Source organism: Urocitellus parryii, chromosome 1, assembly GCF_045843805.1.
Source record: "Urocitellus parryii isolate mUroPar1 chromosome 1, mUroPar1.hap1, whole genome shotgun sequence".
Taxonomy (NCBI): domain Eukaryota; kingdom Metazoa; phylum Chordata; class Mammalia; order Rodentia; family Sciuridae; genus Urocitellus; species Urocitellus parryii.
Genome location: NC_135531.1, coordinates 239,002,194 through 239,014,710, shown reverse-complemented (window position 1 = coordinate 239,014,710; position 12,517 = coordinate 239,002,194). Strand labels below are relative to the sequence as shown.

General features: G+C 37.2%; 1 protein-coding gene across 2 annotated transcripts in view; it reads right to left on the bottom strand.

Moving 5' to 3' along the window:
- Gulp1 (GULP PTB domain containing engulfment adaptor 1) overlaps positions 1 to 12,290 on the bottom strand; it is a 270,157-nt gene extending 257,867 nt beyond the window's left edge. For both annotated transcript variants that reach the window (XM_077799064.1, XM_026389053.2), the window contains exon 1: positions 11,711 to 12,290. The gene's annotated coding sequence lies outside the window, so the exon portion shown is untranslated. The remainder of the gene's footprint in view (positions 1 to 11,710) is intronic.
- Positions 12,291 to 12,517: the final 227 nt, after the last annotated feature.

Sequence of the window (12,517 nt, the reverse complement as noted above, 5' to 3'; positions counted from 1 at the left end):
TGGGGATTAATTGGATGATAACTGTAGGCAGGTAGGTGTGGCTGGATGAGGTGGGTCAATGGGGGCATGCACTTGAGGTTTATATTTTGTCCCTGGTTAGGGGGGCCAACACTCTCTCTCTGCTTACCTGGTGCCATATCCTGAGCCACTTTTCTTCACCATATTCTTCCACTATGATGTTCTGCCAAATTTTGAACCTGGAGCAATAGAGCTGGCCATCTTATGGATTAAGATCTTATTGAAATCATAAGTCCCCAAAGAAACTTTTCACTTTCTAATTATTCTTATCAATCTTTTGATCACAGCAGCAAAAAAAAAAAAAAAAAAAAAAAAAAAAAAAAAAAAGCCTTTCTAGACTAGTAAGGAAGTAAATTAGAAACAGAAAATGATTGATTGATATTGAGATGGCTTAGCTGTTGAGCAGGATTCTTATCACATCTGGACAAACACAGAAGTTCAGAAGGCTAGTGGGGAAGAAGATGGAGAGAAACTCTTCTTGATCACTAGTTATAACTTGAAAGTCTGTAATTTTAATACCTCTTGGAATGGATCTACAGTTGTATCTTTCTTTAATTTTCCTTCCATAAGGTTTACCTTTTATATTTAAATAGTTATAAATTAGCATTAACAATAGATTACAAGTTATAAATTACTCAAATCAGGCATTGAGATTTCTTTAATGTTTTTGATGTATATGTAACATTTTCAATAAAATCAACAAACAGGGACACAATTTTGTGAACTGATTTATATTTCATATGGACCTAATCTCTTTTGAATTGTGTATTGTCTGACCTGTTAGATTGTTCCCAGGTTTGCTTCACCCTGTTTTCTCCTTAATTTACTCATCTCAGAATAAATTTGGTTAGTAATATGACTGCTCTATTTACTGTATTAAAAATAAGTAATATTTGTTTATTTTAATAACATTTTTATAGATGAATCATACTAACTACGTAAAATATTTACAAAATTCAAGTGCCCCTGAACTTTCTTTAATAATTAAATTACTACTGCTAACATTTCTAAGATGATTATTCACAAAATTAAGATATAACTTCTATAATTAGAATATTTTCTATTCTAATTAATTACAAATTCTTCTCAAGTTGGTTTGTAAAAATAAAGAAATTCACCTCACTCAGCAGTAATTTCAGAAATATGGTAGGTTAATTCAGGGACCCAATAAGTCCATCAAGCACCCAAGTTGTTTACATTTTTATGTGCTATCTTTAATACATTTGCTTTACCCTCAAGCTGGATTTCTTCTTCACAAAAGATAATCCTCTGTAGCAATATTGAAGCATCTTTTCCAGACAGGAACAATATCAAAAACTCACATTTGCCTTCTCATCCAATGTTCCCTTGCTAAGTGTAGTGAAATCTTTCATATGACACTTCTCCTTAATTCTGTCATTTCATATAGTTGAATAAAACTGAGACAAGGAAAAGGTGTCCCCTCAATAATTGATCACTGCCAAGGGAAACAGAAACACCATGATTATTAGCTTAACCATTTCACTTGAATGAAAAGTGAGATTGTTTTCCCCTGAGTTACGTGGAGAAGAGTGAACCTGTGAATAATACTAGAGCAAGAAGGAATAAGAGATGGGTTCAGGTAAACAACTAATAGTATTTGCCACAATAACAAGAAAGGTGATGTGGCTCTTAGAAGTGAAAATATACTTCTTGCAAATGGAAATGCCAGAAATGGAAAGGAGTGTCAACTTTAGGTAGAGAATGACACCGGGTTTAATCCAGTGTCATCCAAAGGCTATCTGGAGATTCAACAGGGGAGGGAAACAAAGAAGAAGCAATGGTGGTTGAGGCCTAACAGAAAGCAGTATACTGAAAGCGTTATCTATATTTGTGATCTTGAACCTATTATCAATTTGCTAGTATAATCCTACCTACAAGGGTAAAGGAAAAATGTTCCCTTCATCGGTGAAGGTTCTCTTCAATCAACTGACAATGCACATATTAGGTAGAAGAAAAGTGACTCAAATTTATTCTTGTACACGGGGAGAAATTACAGCATGGGAGTCACACTTAAAGTGTAAGTCTCCAAGAAGTTCCAGGTGGTTGAAGTTTAAATAACTTCCCCAGCTACAGCAAGGAACTGAAACTGGAAGGAAAAGGGATTGGGGAATCCTGGAGGGCAGTAATCACAGCCAGGGGAGACAGGGAGAGAAATATGCACAGGAACAAAGGTGGTTGTATAGATAAGGTCCATTAGGTAATCCCTCAGAGCTGCCCACAGAAGATTAGATGAAGAATGTTCAGGGGAGTGTCTGACACATAGTTTCTTCTTTTCTCCAGTGGTTAATCTTTCCTGGATAATGTGATTGCATAATAACTGCATTCCTTCTAGGATGACAGCTTCAGAAGAAGCTGCTCCCTGAATCTGGGGAGAGAAAAAAGGACTAAGAGACAGGGAGGCTAGTGATAAGAGAAGTTCTAAGATACTTAGAAGCTGATCCTTTAGTTCGAGGTGGCCATACTTTGAGGTTTGGGGCATCATTTTCTGAGCCCCAGCAGACCCATTTTCTTGAATTTGAGGTAGTCCAGACCTACTAACTGATGTCTGAATGTCAAGCTCTATATGTTAATTATCGCAAATTAATATACTGAGACTGCTCCTGTCAAATATTTTGAAAAAAAAATGAATCATTCATTTCAAATAAATATCAACAAAACTAAATTAAAATGAATGTATGTCACAGAATTTTCAAGTTCAAGCAAAAAGAAAACTACAGGATGATAAATTACATAATCTATATTTTAATTATAAGTCTTCTTCATAACGCAGTAATTTGCTACACTTGTATGTGTTCTATTTTATTTTCTAAAATTTTTCAGTATATCTTTAAATATTTAATTGGTAGTTATGGAGAGCTGCTACACAGAAGTGAGCATGGACCCTTAGACTGAGCTACAGAGGTATGAGACTGGTTTCTGCCAAGTTTGGAAACAGGTGGATCTCACCTCCGCTTGGGAGGGGAATGGTGTTCTGGGAGTGGGCTTCACCCAATGATCCTGGGCTACACCCCCTTGAAACCCAATCCCTTGCCTCAGGTTGACTTTCTGAAACATCTTTCTCCCAAATAGAGGATTTTCAGGTAACTTGCTCTCTCTTTCCAATGAACCCTTAAGGCTGAGAGCCGTCCCTGATTCCTGCAAGCAAAAGGTATTTCTGTGTGTTGCGTGTTCTTTTTGTTGTTTTCTTAAAGAAGTTATTGAGATAGCTAGATTTTATGAACCCAGCATAGGTAGCCAGCCCGACTAGCTGGCGATAGGTAGTTGTTAGTCAATAATCTACATTATTTAATCAAACATACAACCATAAATAACTCATTGATGTGTAGGAAAAAAAATTAAATTTACATATGTACAAAAATTATTTTTTCCAATGAGTGTTCACAGAAATTCTTAATGCTGGCATGGGTATCTATTACCAAAGAAGACATAGACAAACTTATTTAAAACATCAATTATTTATATCTGAAAAATGAAGGATCACCATAAGAAAATACTACCAACCAAATCATAATTCATCCACATACACTTAATGCAGTGAAAAATCAATTTTTAAAATTTACCTATTTCTGAAATTTAATGAGAATGTGAAAGAGAATACAACCTCCTTTTTGCGATTCAGATTCTAAGTTTTTTGAACTAGAGAAATAGAAAATAAGATGGTAATTTTTCAAAACAGTTAGAATTCTTAAGTTTCTGTGTGTAATTACTGATGATTATGGATACAAACATGGAGACTTAAAGGAGAGACGTCTCGTCTCTATGTTTCCAAAATCCACAAGTTCCTCTGCTAAACCATTCTCATGGTTTCAGGCCTCCTCACCTTTCCCAACTGCTTTCTGAAACTCCTTCTTTTACAGGCCTAACTCAGCGATTCCTGTGTGACTGTTCTAAGAATCACCTCCATACATTCCCCTCTTCTCTGCTACTTTCTCAACATCCTCTCCAGTGTTTCCAGAATTATAAAAAAAAAAAAACAAATTCTATTTAAGTTAGTTTGACGTATTTCTCTGTCACCTATTAACCAAGGACAGAACTACAAAAAGAAGCGGTATTCAACAAATACTTATTATAAAGTTCAACTGGATCGTATCAGAATCATGGATTAATCAAAGCTTTATTTTCCAGAATGAAAAATAGGGAGATTACAAATTTATAATAATTTAACAGAAAATCACTGGATAAAAATCTCATTGAATATGGAAGACCCAAAGAAAGATTTATTATATCAAATCTAAAACATTGTTCTTTAAAGCCTCATCTGCACTATTCTAAGAAATTTCATTTTCCCACATTTATATTTCCTAGTCTATTTTATGTAAGCAATTAAGCCTCTGATAATTAACATGTTATAAATTTAATAGTAGTTATGCCTTTAAAAGGATTGAAGATGATCTTGTCAATATGATAGTCCTTGCTGGTTAGCTCTTAAAAGTTTTAAAGGATTTTCTCCCATGTATCTGGAGTCATATTAATATATGAAAACAAATAATAATTCATACATTTTTTTAAAACAACCTATTCTAATTAAAAAGCAATACTACTTTATAATTCTGAAATATCAATTGACCTTTGTCATTTTAGCTACTATTTATGTAATTTCAAATAAAATTCATTTACTCAAATATAACTCCTTAACAATTCTCTCCAACTATATTTTGAGAGACCACATTGCACAAAAAATACTCTTACAAATTATATTATTATAAAGAATATAGGATAAATTGCTTTGAAATTAATTGTTATACAATTGTTCTTTTCAATAAGCCAAACTTTCTCTATGTGCATTATGTGCATTATCAATATGATCAGCATTTATTCTGAAGAATGTTTTTATAATTATATTAGTTCATATCTTCTAAGGGTAATAGGAAAATACAACTAGCAATCAAAATTCTGCATTTACTACACAATTCTTCAAAGCAAACAAAAATGAAACAGAGTTCAGAAGATAGTATGAACTTTGTTCTTTTAAAGACACTTTATAAAAAATTTCCTGTTTCTAAAATAAAAGTTATCACTACTTACAAATCTACATTTTAACTCCTCTAGGGTGAAATCTGGGTAAAAGAACTGATTTGCTATTAAAAGTTTATTTTAAAACATAGCATCTTCTCTATTGTTATGAATGGCTATGAGAGATTAAAAAAAATAAAAGCAAATTTATTCTCTTATGTCAACTTCTAATTACCCCAAATTTGCATGTTTGCTACCATAACACAGATGTTCTCTTTGCTCTTTTTTTAAAGAGTGTAAATGCTCTTCAAAGTAGATATTACCTTTTAAAGTACAAACCAAGTAAGATGGTGTGGCTTGTCATCATTCATAAAATATTAGGCAACTTTCCGAAATATTACATAGCCAAATTCTTAATAATTCAGTTATTGGACTATTTATGCTCTTAAATGACCATATTCATATCTATAAAAAAAGTGAACCAAAGATTGAATCCAAATCTTTCGATCCTGCTTTTTGTTGTTATCTCTGGCAAAGCTTAGTAAGACATTCAAAATCCTTGGGGTACTGATGGGTGAAGTTTCAGGAAAAAGGTCAACTATAACATCTGATCATATTATGAAAAAGCTGTGTTAACATCAGGAAAACAGTACATTTATTCACAATTCTCACTTCAGAGAGTACCCTATCAACTTATCAATAGTAGCTACCTTGTAAGCAGTGAATTTACCTTCTTAGACTAGTTAACTGCACATCTTCCTAAATTCTACTTGAAAAGAGTAGAAAAGGATTTCCATGAGGATGTCATTATCATAGCCAGTAATCAAGAATGTAGATAGATCTTGCTCATTATTTATCTTCCTTTGCAGATACAAATAAAAGGCTAACCAGGCCTTTTTAAAAGTTTTTTCTCTTTTTTATTAATTTATTTATTTTAATTAAGTATATATGACAGCTGGATGTATTTTGATTCATTGTACAGAATTGCAGCACAACTTTTAATTTATCTGGTTGTATAGGATGTAGCGTCACACTATATGTGCAGTCATATATGTACCTAGGGTAATGATGTCTACCTCATTCCACCATCTTTCCTGCCCTCATGCACTCTCCCTACACTCCCTCCCCTTTGCCTAAAATTCCTCCATTTTTCCCATGCCTCCTCCTCCCTCTCTCTTATGGATAAGCATCCACTTATCAGAACATTCAGTCTTTGTTTTTTTGGAATTGGCTTACTTCGATTAGCTTGATATTCTCCAACTCCATCCATTTACCTGCAAAATGCCATAATTTTATTCTCTTTTAATGCTGAGTAATATCCCATTGTGTATATACACCACAGTTTCTTTTATCTATTCGTCTGTTAAAAGGGCATCTAGGATGCTTCCACAGTTTAGCTATTGTGAATTGAGCTGCTATCAATTGAACATTGATGCAGCTGTGTAACTAAAGTAGGCTGATTTTAAGTCCTTTGGATATAGACTGAGCAGTTGAATAGCTGGGTCAAATGATGGTTCCATTCCAAGTTTTCTAAGGAATCTCCATACTGCTTTCCAGATTGGTTCCCACCAGCAATGTATAAGTGTGCCTTTTCCCCCACATCTTCGCCAACGTTTATTGTTGTCTATACTAAATATGCCTTTTAATTTTGAAAAAAAAACTCAAATATCCCCATCAAAAATTATTAGCGAGGAAATATTAGCCAGGAAATATTTTAAGTTAGTTATTAAAATTACAAGCAAACATATCAATTAATTGAAACTACTTCCAAAATCACAAATAGAGAAACATTCAAGGATATATACACTTCATAATTGTAAATACACGTATAGTTTCTTAGTTTCTTTCTTTCTTTCTTTCTCTCTGGGTTTGTTTGTTTGTTTGTTTAAACCAGAGATTTAACCCAGGCTTCCAAATGCCAGCCAATGCTCTACCCCCTAATCAACCCTTTTTCTTTTTCTTTTTTGTTTTGAAACAAGGTCTTAATAAACTGTCCAGGCTGGCCTCAAAGAACTTTCAATCCTCCAATCCTTTTCTTCCTCTTGAGTGGCTGGGATAACATGAGTATGCCACCATGTTCAGCTGGAAGTTACTAAAGTCTATTCTGAGCCACTTTGTCAAAGAGTATGTACCAAAGATAATATGTCAGTATATTTATATGATGTTAATAGCAAAAAAAAAAAAAAAAGCAAAACAAAGCAGGTATTATTACCTAGATTAGCTCTCTTGGGTACACCCTAGAAAATACATTAAAAAATTATTGGAAATTCTTAAAAAGCCATTTCAATCTTTGTGGTGTAGGATAAAATACAGTGGCAATCACAATTTCTACATATTGATTCATTTTTTTCATATTATATGAGGTGTAGCATACTTTCAAAAACTATTATTAAATGTGCACTATTTAAAGACAAAACTAATTTCAAATTTGACCATAACTATACCATTTCAGTGTCAATAGACACTGGCACTTATTTTCCTGCACAATAAATGAATCAATTAACAGTGTTCTGATGAGAAATAATCATGCATGGTAAGCATTATTAGAGTGGCTGAAAACATTTTCAAAGCATAAAACAAACACAAAATTAGCAAATAACAGAGCTGTAAACAGTCTAAGCACTGTTTTCTAAGTCTTACTCTGGAAGAATGACTCAGTCACTCTTTTTAAAAATAAAAACCTGATTTCAAATTCCTATCTCCATTCTTTGGAAGCAAAGGGATTTCCATGTTCAAAGTTTATACCACTTTTCCTCTTCCAAAGCCTAAACCTTTTAGGCTCCCATAGGAACAAACTAAGCTTCCTGATCTCTAAATGTATTAAAGCAAACACTATTAGACCCACCAGCCTCTAATATGTTCAGGGACCAGGGCTCATGGCAGCCATGCAATTGGCTTCTCTAACCACCTTTGAATTCATTATTATATTTAAATGAAATAACTTTTTTATTCTTTAGAGGTTTAGGAAGACAAATTACAACACTGCAGATCCAATAACAAACAAATCACTCTGCTAAGTAGAGTTTAAATAAAAATCATCATTTCATTTCACCATGGAAAAAAAAATAATTTTCAAAGGAAAAAAACAGACTTTTATATTAAAATTATCATAGACTATCATTGAATATTAATTTGTTCTTTGAGGGTTTAGAAAAATACTAATAGTGTTAACTATAAATTCAACACAACTATTATATCACATATACTCCTGCTTTTTATATGTTCATGATAATGTAAAGCCTAATAATAAAAGCTATTAGTAACAATTTTGGCATAATATTTCATAAGAATTTATTCATACACATTCTGCTTTCTGTACTTAATTGACCTTTTCATTTGAAAGAGTTAAGTTAAACATTAATGAGTGAAGCACAGTACATTGAGCTATAAAAACAGGTAATATATTTCACAACATGTGAAACTAAAAATTAAATATTTCACAAGTATCTTGCAAGGATCAACAATTAAGTTCATAAATTATAGATGTCAATATAAACAATAAATGATATGTTGGTAAAATGCTTAAGAAATAAAATAACATGCACAAATCAACAGATCTGAGAAGTTCAGTGCTGAGATCTGAATACAGGACCAACAATTCAAAATAAGCATGGAATAAATACTGGTTGAATCAATAAATAACTGCAAAATCTATCTTCTAAAGTCTTAAGGAAATTGTTGGGCTATTGGGAAAAGAAAGTTTGTAAATCATAAATGTATTTTAGTCTCTTAAGTGTTATTTCTGAGAAGAGAGCCAAATATATTTCTACGAATATATTTATTAACTTCTCCTAAAGGCAAAATTGAGCTGAACTTAAAAAATAACTGGTTTCAAATATAAATATAAGCTGAAAGAAATATAAATGAATTTGCTGATTGTTCTTTTCTGTTTGAAATAATGACTCAGCCTTAACCATAACAAAATCTCACCCAACATTCTCAAAAATAAAGTTTATGATTAAATTAAAGCTATTAGCTTTGCAAATTAAATATAGATGTCATCATTACATGTGTATTCTAGATATAAATATTCCTATTTTATCCCCATAAACTTAACTGGAGTCAACTGAGTCAGAAGCCCTGTGGCCTTTATGTCTAAACATTTTTTAACATTATTTCATCTCTTTAATTCTCACAGTAAGCTTGTAATTATGTAAAGGAAAGTTTCTTTACTTTGCAAGTGGAAAAACTGAAAGCATAGTCAAGGAAAACACTTTGCAGAGGGTGATTCATAAAGTCAATCTCAGCAAGCAGGATGATATTCACAACCTCAAACTCAGGAATCCAGAAATACAAACCACATTTGTGTTTTTTTACCATTCAACTCCCATGCCCACAATAGTAGACCTACCTCCCTGAAAAGCAAAAAAGATAGACATGAAATATAAACAACTTTAATATATAAAAAGAAGGGTCTGAATCCCAGATAAGGCTTTGAGTCATGTCAGGTCTGAAATTAGGACTTTTAACTATTGGGCAAATGTGTGAAATACTGACCTTGCCCCAACTTTTACTTCTCCAGGTGAAAGAGCAAGATCTGTTGAGATTACTTCTGAAACACAAGGAAGTCATGCTGGATGTGTTTTTCTCACTTTAATTCCATGACCCAAATCTGTGCTATTTGAGAATATCTAATTGAATTATTCAATTTTGGTAGAAAACCATCTGCTCAAAGCCCAAGTCTTCAGTTCTTACTGGCCATGAAAACAAAGAAGTAAGGTCAAGGTCAAGGGACTGAAGTTGCAGAAAACCTAGTCCAACTTAGGGAGACAGATAGCAACAAAGTGTGAACAATATCATCAGAACAAACAGCATAAGGTCCCCAGCTATTCCACTCTAACACTGATAAGCAAGGGTCAGGCTTCTCTCCTCCAGCCCTTCTTACACTTTTCTCAGTTATGTTCAACTGCAGTCTATGTTTTTTTCTGTTGTTGTTTCCCAAGAAGACTGATTTGGTCACCTAAAAATTTTCATTGTAAAAGAAACCCCTTGTTTAAACCCAAGTACAACCAATAGCACCCTTTCCAATTATCCCCTGCAACTTCCCCAGTTTCTTTCATGCCTGGCTACTGAGCTCAGTCTAGTTTGGCTGCCTGCCAGATTCCTCTCTTCTTTCCTTGTCAGTCGTAAAAACTTGGAAAATACTCCTGGACAGCTCAAGGAGACCTTTTAATTATGCAATGTAGCAGCACCTTAGCCTATCCGGGGTTTTCAGTAAGGCTTGTGGTCACCAGCAACTCCGTTCTTCTAATTGGTGGGTTTTCTAGTAAGGCTACTTGTTTATATGGGGGAAGGAGAGAAAGACTGGCAGTGAAAGGAAGCAATTTGCAAATCTGAAGATTTTACAATTCCTCTCAGTTCCCTACATTCTAACATTCACTCTATCTCCCAATCTGCCCTCCTTTTAGGACCAGATCATCCACGTGATTTTAAAGATACAAAATCATCAGTATCCTGACCTTTTAGTAGCCCTAGAAATTACCAAGATAGCCATAACTAAAACACTCTCCAAAACTTTTTACTCTTAAATGTTGGTGCAACATTTCCTTTAAAAGCGAGCACAACACGAATTTATTAAATCTTTCTTAATCGATTGATTCACATTTTGTCTAACTTGCACACTGAAAGACTGCACGTAAATGTCTGATTGCGATTGCAAGTAAGACAAACTCAGTTGATTAATACTGCTAAGACCCAAAAAGGGGTCCCTGACCTCCAGCCCTCAGAGTTTGCCCAAGGTAGTGGGCCCCGCCAAGCCCAACACAAGCTACGTCTTCCTTACTCTACCTTGGCACGCTATTTCCAGCTGCAGCATCCAGCTTCCTGTTCATGTCCCATTCAACATTGTAAACACATTCCAAGAAACCAGCCTGCCCAGAGTTCCCTCCCGCACACAGGGAAGTCAGCGCGGCAGCCCCAGCAGCCTCAGAATGGAGAACCGACTGCGTTGGCTTGAGATCCGTGTAGTGAGTAAGGAGTGAGGCCACCGGGAGGTGGACCCAGGCAAGGTCTGGACACCCGCTGCGCCTGGCGCCCCTCTAAGTGTAGCGCCCTCCAGCAGAGCTATTTGACCCAGCCAAGGGGTGACCATGTGGACACCGCCCCGGAGTGTGGGCCCTCCCTGTTCTGGCCTTTAAAGTGTCCGCGGCCCAGCCTGGTAGCTTCGCGCCTCCCCGCCCCCATGCCCACATTTTCCCCTGGAGCCAACAAAAGGGAGGCTGCGAAGGAAGAAGTTCTCTCTTAGGTCTCCTCGCGGTGACCTGGTGATGACTTACTTGTCCGCTTAGCCGCGAATGGTCTATGCACCCTCAGCGGCACGGGTCCAACAACCTCCTTCCAGATCCTGTGCACCAGCCCAGCCACCCGGACCAAAGTTACCACAAAAGGCTAAGAAAGGCTTCAGGAGCCCAGAGAAAGCTGCGTCCCCGACCTCGTTGAGCTCCTCCATCATCCCCCAAGCGCTGCCACAGTAGGCGTCAACAGGTCTTAGCCTGCTCTCCTGCCGGACGACTCCCTGCGCTTTTCGCTGTCCTAATTTTTGCAACCTGCCGGGCAGAGGCGACGCGCAGCCCCGCGCCCTCCTTCCCCAAGACGGGTGGCTGCTGGGGCTGACCACCGCCTGCCGCCCCACAGGATGTCTAAAAGATTACACGGTACCTGGTTGGAGTCTGGGCTCGCAGTCAGGGAAGCCCCCTGATCAATCACGGTCTTTCCGTACCTTGCTGAGTGATGCAGTCGGGTCAGGCTTCGGGCAGGGGCGTGGAGAGCTGCTGGGTCTCCGGAGCTCGCCGATCTCCGCTCCCGCACAGCCTGGGCGCCTTTCCGTGGCCGACAGGGAAAGTTTCTCTACGTCGACACCGCGCAGGACTCGGGACCCTCTGGCTCGGGTCCCCTCCCTCTTCGCTCTCTCGGCCCCCTCCCTCCTCTTCCTAATCAGCTGAAGCCTAAACTGGCGCTGGTAGTGGCTGGGGCTGGGGCTGGGGCTCGGGACGCCGGGTCGCTCCCGGCTGGGAACGCGGGGCTCCCCCTCTCGGCCAGAAGGAAACTCTCACAGACTTCGGCTGGAGCACTTCTGTCGGTCTCCTTGGACACTTCCACACGGGACGTCTGTGTTCAATCCGCTGACTTTCTTTCTTTCGTCTTCAATGATCGTTTTCTGCAGGCGCACTGGGCAACCCCGCGTTTCCACGCCGAATGGAGCGGCTGGGGCACAACGTGCAAGAAGCGGGTCTGCAAAAGGAGGGGCGGTACCTTACCCTGTCCTTAGCCTGGACAGAAGCAAAAGCACAATCTCCCCCTCCACCCCCACCCGCGCCGCGTTTCCTTTGAACCTCCTCCCTGAGCAGCCGGATCATGACTGTTTGCCTGGATTTCCTAACACAATTTTAAAACATCTCTGCAGCTTAATAGCGGGGAAAAAGTGTCAAAAGAACAACACGAATATGGGTAAATTATGCCTTCTTCACACCCTTTATCAAGAAAACACTGACACAGTTGCTGCTGCTCTTGCTGTACCACTACAGAC